An 8,807-nucleotide genomic window follows, 5' to 3' on the forward strand; every position below is an offset into this window, starting at 1 on the left:
CTATAAAGGTTTCATGCGGTGGGTTCTTATTGATTAGCTGTGTCATCACATCAGCTCCACTGTTGCCAAACTTTGTCGCATGCATAATGTATGATGGAGGCTTGGATGGAACATGCTGATTTTGTTCTGCACTTAAAGGTTTGTCCTCCTGGAGGAGAGCCTATGCCCACTCGCTTGATTTAGTACGAGAGGGAGCGCGAGAGAGTGAGTGCGAGAGAGAGAGAGAGAAAGGGAGAGGATGAATGGGAGTGAGAGCGTGAGAGAGAGGAGCCAAGGGGAGGAGGAAGGCCTGATGCATGCTGGGGAATAGACACGCTTTTAAATTTTTGATCAGTTGTACTTCGTCATATATCAGCATAGCTGCCATACTTTGATTCATCAGGATTTTTGGCTGGTGGCCTGCTCAAGTGTACGCTGCATTTTACAAAGGCATGGAGGGTGCAGTCTTACTTAAATAAGAGACTTTTCAGTTAATCGCTCTCTGGGTCTCACCCTACTGAGTTTAAAGCAAAGACCTCTTAGTAAAAAAAAATAAAAATAAAAAGTTAAATTTATTTATAGAAATTCCAAAGGCAACATTTTATTTATTTTATATATTTATTTATTATATAGAGTTTATTTTTAATGAAATATGTACAGGCCAGATAGGCATTTTGGAAGCTTTAGGCTCTGTAAGCATTAAAATGGCAAAGGCCACTATGAACCTGTGGTAAATTCATGCAAGTAAATATAAAGGTGCATGGATGAAAAAAAAAAAACAATAAAAAGGTAATAATAATAATAAATTCTAGTGACCCTCATGTACTAAAGGCGACAATCTCTTTTGTGCCCGTATTATTGTACAAGTATGCACACCACTCATGACACTGAGTCCTCACTCTTCTGACTGCTTGTTTCATAGCTTACCCCCAGAGGATTAAAGAGAAAACTGGGTCTTCAACTTTTTTTCTGTGTCTGTAATATTTCCTCTCTGATAAAGTGACTTCTTACATCGTTGTAAACTTCACAGCTGTGGAAAATATAGGGGTTGGAATATATTCTAGTTGTTAAAACCTATTGCAGATTATACCAAAGCTAAATGATAAATATGCTTCCCCCCCCCCCCCCCCAAAGCAGAATGCCAGAAACAACATAAGTAATATCAACAATTGTACTAATTTTAAGATTCCTCAAATAGCACATAATGGTTTCAGAGGGCAAGAACCAGGTTAACAGGATCACTCTTGTAAACATGTTTATTTGTGCACTGGACTATCTACTATGAAATTATACAAGTTCCATAGGGGTCATTGTAACATCTTTTATGGAAAATTGCTTTCAGTGTGAACTGTCATAATACATGATATTAGCACCCTTCCTAAAGTAAAACTTGCAAAATGAAACTAATAAATCTCTATCAATAATGACAATGAGGGGGGCAGTATTAGACTTGTTTTTTTTTTTTTCCTAAAATATGTTCAAATATTCATGAACTATGAGTGAGCTGACAGTATGTAATATTTAAGGAATTGTAGCATTTTTTGTTAAGCACACAAGCATGTTGATTAGCAGTTACCACTTGGGAATTAACCCTTAGGAAGAGGCATTTATTCCTCAGTACCCTGAAGGAAAAAAAAAAGAGAGAAAAATCACGTAAGGTCCATATGACAAATGCATTTTGTAGTTGTTGTATCCCTAGGATTTGAATCTGGTGCTATTAAGTTGAGTGTAACCTTTGCCATTGGATCTGTCGGGAGCGAGGCTGGTCCTGACACCCCTGGCTGTCCGCAGAGGCACAGAGGCTGAGCGGAGATGTACTTTGGAGGAGCTATACATAAGTTTGTAGGCTATTAGTAATTAAGTAATTTTTGCTCTAAGGCACTCTTGTCCATGTGATATATATTATTTGAAACGTAATTCTGTTTTGGAATAACCTCTGGCTTGGTGTCCTGAACGAATGTGACCTTTCTGTACTTGAACAGGTAGGAGGGGCCACATCTCAACTGACGATATCAGTAACCTTAAATAAAATGTGACATTTTATTATAATTGTTCTTGAATGATAAAGATATGTAAATTATGTTAGTTGATTTGTAGGATACAATTAGACATACTTGTCTAGGGACTGTTATTGCCTGGGAATTTACAGCCTTCGACTGCAGCCCACGCATTTATTTTTAACCCTTTGGAGCTGCTGAGCCCTGCAGGCAGTTTGGCTGCTGTGGGTTAACCAGGTGCTGAATCACTGAATCCAGGCAGTGCAAAGCCGTGCGGGACCGTAGGACGAGAAAGCGAGCTTCTGGGGAGGACTAGGGTTTGTTGCTCAGTGTTAACCAGATCAATTCTACCACAAGGAAGGGAGGTTACAACTCTCTGCTTTTTCAGTAAATCTGATATACTCCGGGAAATTAATTGCAAAGGTTAAAAATACTATGAGTTGAAGCCACAATACTAGGCCACGGTTTGCGTCTTAATGTTAAATCAACTTGGATTTTTAGTCATAGGCAAATCATTACTACTAGTTAACATGTTTTATTTAATTTATTTTTTTGTATTTTTCTAAAGAAAGGATTAAACCCAAGAAAAATGTTATGAGTTTATGGCAGTCCATATAAATAAACTGTAACCAATTTACTCGAATAACCCATAATGGTGTGTAAATACTGACTTTATGTAAATACAAAACCATGTAATTTAACATAGGCATTATTGCGAGACTGGATGGTCCAGGAACTGGCAGTTTGCCACTCCCTGCGGGTTCACTGGGTCAAATTCAGCCTGTTTTGGGTAGCAAACAACAGATTCTGTTCAGTCACTTGTGTAAAATGAGTTATTTCTGTTTGTTTTCTGGCGGGGGATGGGCAAAACCATCGTCACCTGGGTGCTGCTTAGCTCCTTTGCCAAGGCGTGAAGGGGTATGCATGCCCTCCCACTCCTTACGTGATCCTGCTAAAACAGGGCTGGAGAGAGCTGACATGGCAAAGCAGGGAGGCTTGCAGTGCTGCTCCTCCTATACCGTGGACAAACAGAAGTCTTCATTTTCTAGTGCTGTCCATCTGGCACCTTTCTTGAGCACTAAAATTCACTTGAAGAAAAATCTGAGGGAAAAACAAAAGAACAATTGGTGTTATTTACTTGATATTCTGTAATGGTGTGTAAATACATACAGAATTCTGTAATTTGTATAAATACATTGGTATAGAATTTTGAAAATTGGTATTATTTGCTTGATGTCCCTTCAGAGCATTTTCTTATAACCATACACGTGTAATAATGGGATTGCAAAAAGATGTCCTTTCTTATTCCTAGAAAGGGTGTGAAAAAAATTCCAGGAAGACCAAAACGGTCAATATTTTGTACATCTTTTTGCTAAATTGGAAAAAAGCGGGAGGGTATCTTTTTGGCAAGAATTGCATTAGCATTTCACCTGAAGCACATCTGTCTGGGTGAGCAACGTGGGCAAAAAGGTGTTGGAGATCCAGAGCAATGTTATTGTATGGGCTGATTTTGGGCTGCATCTACTAATGTGTCAGGCAGCGCTCCCAAACTGAAGTGGAGTGAATGAAGCCTAGCAGATCTAGGCAGTGGAGAGAATGGAAAGAGAAAAATCAGAGGCAAATTGTCTTAAATTGTCACCAATCAGTGCAGAACTTAAACTGCCTACAAACTGGAAGGAAAAAAGACTCCTTTCGTAAATGACTGGGTGTAACATGTGGAGGCTGGAGATGGGACTCTATGGTGTAAAAAGTCAAGCATTGCTGTTGTCCCCCTGGAAAAAGATAAATGTGTATTTAATAAACACACAAATACGAGGGAGTTGAAGAGTCTGGTCCCAAGGCAGTCTCTAAGTTTCTCTGGAGACAGAATATGGCAGGAGGTAAGAGAAGATGCATCTGCAGCATGTCTTTCAGAGTCCCTTGCATCATCTTCTTAGTTTATGCTCTTCTCTGCATACTCTTCTATCAAGTAAAGAAGCGAATATAAGGTCTAGCTCTGTTACCCACGATTATAGAGGAGTAGAAAGAGATGGGCTGTGAGCCGTGCTGAATACCTTTTTGTGTGAATTCCTGTCCCAGCTAATGAATTCTCACAAGGTCCCTGTGAGGTACATCATTAGCAAACATGGAGACAGGGATATGGCCAGGCTCCTTACAACTGCAGTTTGTTTTGCAGAAATGCAACGTTCTGGATTCTTTGAAATTTTGATGAAATCTTGGAAACTCAGCCGCTGCTCCTGTAGCTGTGTATGTGTAGGCAGCCGTATTTGGTGGTAGGGAGTCTGGGGGAAGCAGTAACCAACAAAATCGTCTTCAGTGTTTTTTTCCACATGGCATACCATTTACTGATTTGAGAATAGAAACCAGAAGATTTCTGTTTTCCAGACTTTTATCTCTGTTCTTAAACTGTGAGCTCTCCGTGGGTTTCTCACAGGTCAATTCTGTCCTGCCTTGGTGTTGCCTTTCACCTACCAGAACACTAAAAGGTAGTTTTGCCATCTGGCCCCTAAATAAGTACCAGTAGTATAACCTCATCTCCTTTTGTCAAGAAGCTAGACTGGCTTGCCCTAGAGTTGCTGCTGAACAGCTTGACATTGTGAAGTGAGCAGGGCATGGCTAATTAGTATCTAAAATTTAGGATTTATAAAATGTAGCCATCAAGGATAAAAAAGGCAGGCAGTGATTAAAAACAAAGAAATGCTATTGCGCAAGGTGTCTTTCAGCTCAGTTGTGTGCTTGACATGAAGTTTGAAAGCAGAAAATGCTTTTTTTAATGGTCAGGAAATTTAAAATGAGAATAATAATCAAGTTCCACCTGCAAAGAAGTTTATAAAACACAGTCTTGTTGCCTTTTTCCCCAGTGGCTATATATCTTCAATAGCTTGTGTGCATTTTCTTATACCTGATGATATTGGAAAAGACTCTTTTATTTTTCATTCATTATTTCTAAAGTCCAGCTGTCTTTGTATAATTTTTCAGAGCTATCCTGGTCTGAACGCCAGGGCAGGAAAGCCGCCATGTGATCCTGGGTTAGGACAGGGGATCACATGCATTACAAAGATGCTGCTGTTGTGCTCAGAGTAGCTGGTATAGTCCATAGGATCACCTTGTCTTATTGTAGCTATCACACAGAGAGCTACAACATTATTTGTTCCTTAATATGTTGTATGCTGTTGTTATCATAGAAGAGATATTTTCAAATGATCCTCAAGTCATGCAGGCTTTATTAAACCCGTATCTGTCTCTTGAACACATGCTCACAAATATCCTGTCATGGAGAACAGTGTAGAAAGTAGAATTTAGGTCCATATTGCTCAGTGATGCAGAGGTGTTTCACCTCACAGCAAAAAAAAAAATTATTCCCTTTTTCTTTACGTTGAGGGAAGTTATTTTTATGTGCAGTACTCACAAGTAGCAAATACGGTATAGTCAAAAGAATTCTGGAATTAGACTGAACTGTCAACATGTTTCTCACATTTCTGTTTTCTTGAGAAATCACAGACCATCAAATTATGGTGATATGCAAAATATGCCCTGTAGATTTTTTTTCCATGTCCAGAGGGCCTGGATTTACATATATCTTACTGATGGAGGCTGTAAGTCTAGGTGAAAAGAGCATTTCTGTAATGTTGTAACTCATTCATTTTATTGACAATCTCCTCCCTCCTCCCACAAAGTGTAGCTTTAATTAAAAATATTATTATTCCTACCCTTGTTGGGAGAGTAGATATAAACATTGAAACAGTGTCTTGAAATATTCCCTCACAGCTGTGCTCTTGAATGCATACTTTTCTTTTATATTTCTTATGTAATATAATTTCTATTGCTTCTTCGAAACCTTCATGCTTGTTATGAATGTCCTACACACATTGACTTAGTTACAGCCAAATTATGTACCTCTGTCTTCTTTGGTTAAGCCAATTTTCTCTTTCTGGTCCTCTTATGTTTTGGCAGGCAAGGCAGTAACTTCTCAGCTAGGACTCTTATTTTTTCTTTTCTCCCTGCCACAATCAGTCTTTTTTATTCATGGACTGTAGTTAGTTTCACAAACCTTCACAAAGAATCTCCATGGTAAGACTGTGAGTCCTGTCTTTTCATTCCAGGGCAGCAGAAGACTTGCTGGTAACGATCCTCTGTGCATTTTCATCCTTGAGACATTGTTTGGTTTGACTCCAGATGGAATCAGTGCTCGTATCTTCCTCTTTAGGACGGTTTGGGTCTTTATCTCCCCTGTTAGAAGGTTGTTCCGTATATAATGTCAGTTTATTCAGATGTGGTATATCCATTTCCATTTCCCCCTCTACAGAGTGCTCTATGTAAGCCCTTGTTTATTATCCATTAAGATCAGCTAATACCTAAAGTCCACTGTAGACATCACCTTATTAGCTTGAAATATCCTCATCAGCTGCTTTGTATGACTTCATGTTTGCAACTCATTTAATCATAATGATTTGACATGTGTGTTAAAGATGCAAAGTTTGGTTGTCAGTCACTTTTGTTGTAAGACCTGAACAGTTTTCTGAAGAATGAAAGTCACATACATGTCCTCAGTTCCAGTAAGGATATTTTCCTCACTGGTGCCAGTCCACCCTGCTGTCCTTCAGAGGAAAGCAGTTCTTTTGGCCTCCTCAATGTGCATGTAAATCACTCCAAATGGCCTGCTGTGTCACCCGCTTTCCTGTATTAGCTCTTTTCCTTTTTATTGTCTTCCAAACAGGGTTTTTTAGCTGCTTCTTCCTATCACCTTAGTCTTCCTAATATCATTTTGTGGTACTTGGGCGTTGAGGCAGATACTGTCAATGAACCTTGTATTTTGTAATTGCTGTGATTGGGTCCAGTGTACTCTCATTTCTAATTAGGTCAGTCTTTATCCAGTAAAAATCCTGGAAGAAACAGTGAAGGGAAAAAACCCATGATGCTACCCCTTATCTCAAGTGGGTTTGAAGGAGAGCTAATGTGAACTTGCTCATGCCAAGATCCCTCTTAAGAGATTTCCATGCTCTTCATTGTTTTTCTGGGGTTCTGTAATGTCCCATTATTTTCCAAGTGCCATTCTCTGCCATCCTATCAAAAGCTTTTTTCAATATCTATAAAGTTCGTGTACAATGAACTCCCTGAATGCTCTGCTAAGGGGCTGTTCCCATGCACTGCCATGGCCACAGCCAGTTTCTGTTTCTTGAGATCAACCTGCTCTTTTCCAAGCCGAATGTCTCCTGCTTGTTTCAACCTCTGTAACAGTGTTCCTGCCAGGCTGCTGCTTGGTATAGAAAGGAAGATGCTTTCTCTTGGTTTCTTGTAGGGGTTTCCTCAGAAAAAGACCACCTTTGTCGTTCCAGGTCCACATGAAGGAACTCATATTTGGCTTCAGTAGAATTTGCACCTTTTATCTTTCCCACCCCGGCCCATGTTCCATGCACTTAATGTTTCCATTTTTATGGCCTTATTATGTATCTGAAAACTGCACTGCTGGTGTATGCCAGAAAGCTGTTGTGAGCAGAGTGGTGTTTTCCTCCTGGACTGTCTTCGTATCAGTACATACATACACACACAGGTATACTACATCTTCTCCCAAGGATGGCTAGAAGCATCTTGTAGCCTTCCTTCTCTTTAAGACAAACAGGCCTGCTTCGTTAGATTAAGGTGGGAAACTCCATTCCGGGAGTATCCCCACTCTCCTGCAGCAGCGTCATGGAAAACAGGCAAAGTTCTTGTCTCAGTGGTCAGTAACTCTCTTCGCTACATATACTTGGTGGCTGTGACATGTTAAAAAAAAAAAAAGATCTAGGTGAACAACAGGCTTGAGAGTACATGCGAACCAGTTTATTTCCAGTTCCTCTCTTGCATTATTTACATAACCAATTAAAAATCAGCTGAGATACTCTCGAGCTGAAATTTTGAATTCAAAGCCGTGTTACTTGTAGTCATAGTTTCAGTTGTGATAATAGTCACGTAACTGCTCCACAGCTTATGAAGCAACGTGCAGCTTAACGCCTGTTTCTTTCTTGATGGAAAATGTGATTTGTTCGCAGAAATGTAGTCTTGGAGACCATATTCAGCTGTTACATGGGTATGTGGAGCCTCTAACACACAGTAAAAGTGCTTACTACCCACCTGCTACAGATGCCCATTAAACCTTCCCCTCAGCTGCCTGTCGCCCAGCTGCGAGGTTGAACGTCCACCGCGGCAAAGTGCTTGCTCAGACAGGCTGAGGTGCTTGTCCGCGCCGCAGGGAAAGTCTCGCTGAAACAGGGGATGCCATGTCCCTCTGGAGAGGAGAGAGAGAGGCAGCAAAGAGAGAAGTGGAGAAAGCAGGGTTCATCTAAGAAGGGGTAAAAAGAAGGTCCTGGGTTTGCCAGGGGAAAACTTGCACAGGCTGGAAACAGGGACAGAGACGTACAGAACATACATAGAAATACAATTTTTTCTGTTTCTTCTCCCTGCTTTGCCTGTGTGCTGCCCCTTTTCTCCCAAGCACACCACTCTTCTTTACTTTCCAGCTATCATGAGTTGTAGTTGAAGTAACTGGTGCTGCTCAGCAACTTTAGAAGATCATGCATTGCATGCCTTTAATGAGTGATCCACCTCAAGGGTTAGTTCCATAATTCAAGTGCCACTAAAAAGACTCAGACCACAGAAGAGGGTTTGGTTTGCAAGCAGTCCTGCCTTGCTGGGGTTAGGGGTCCCTTTCTCCATATACTGAGGTCTGTAACAGCCTCGCAGTTGACATGAGCAGGTGCTGCAGAGCCTGGTGTGTCGAGGTGTGTCCTGGGTTGTGGTGGTGACAACGAAGGTGGCTGCTGAGCAGGGGCCATGCCTGGTGTCAGGAGACGT

This window comes from Platalea leucorodia (assembly GCF_965183815.1).
Source record: "Platalea leucorodia genome assembly, chromosome: 2".
NCBI lineage: Eukaryota > Metazoa > Chordata > Aves > Pelecaniformes > Threskiornithidae > Platalea > Platalea leucorodia.